Consider the following 647-nt stretch of genomic DNA (forward strand, 5'->3'; position numbering starts at 1 on the left):
ACACACACACACACACACACACACACACACACACACACACACACACACACACACACACATCTGTACCTGTGTACGGATACAAGCTTACATATGTGTGTGTGTGTGGGTGTGTGTGTGTGTGTGGGTGGGTGTAACTGTTTCGGCTTTTGCGTTGCATGTGCATTCGGTCTCTTCCAAGATTACTTCCAGGATAATCACCTCCATGTCGTGTGGTCGAGTGTCAAGTCTCTGCAAAGCGAAAGACATTTCATGTTCCTTCGTCCAAAACTATAGACATTACTTCCAACTACATTCACTGCATTAAATCTGATGACATGCAACTAATTCTTGCTGCATGTCATCTCCATTAATCTCCATTAATCTCCAATAAATACTAACATAATTGGAGATTAATGACAGCTCTCATTAGTTCTTCAGATTGTCGATGACAATATACATATTCTAGTTTTAAACTGAGTTACAGCTTTAGCTCCAGCATGAAAATCTTCATAACATGAACACGAATTAAACAAACTGAATGAACATCTCATGCTAAACCACAAATACATGGCCTCATGACAAATCCTGTACAACTAAAATGGTTTTATATGAAACAGATATCACCTCTACCAAAGCATGCCTCAACGTCGTACACAAAACATATATAT

General features: G+C 39.1%; 1 long non-coding RNA gene across 1 annotated transcript in view; it reads right to left on the reverse strand.

The window, feature by feature from the left end:
* The window catches only part of LOC128249748 (uncharacterized), a 29084-nt gene that overhangs the window by 6109 nt on the left and 22328 nt on the right, over positions 1 to 647 (reverse strand). The gene's annotated exons all lie outside the window — the stretch shown is intronic.

Source organism: Octopus bimaculoides, chromosome 18 (assembly GCF_001194135.2).
Source record: "Octopus bimaculoides isolate UCB-OBI-ISO-001 chromosome 18, ASM119413v2, whole genome shotgun sequence".
In the NCBI taxonomy this organism is placed as follows: domain Eukaryota; kingdom Metazoa; phylum Mollusca; class Cephalopoda; order Octopoda; family Octopodidae; genus Octopus; species Octopus bimaculoides.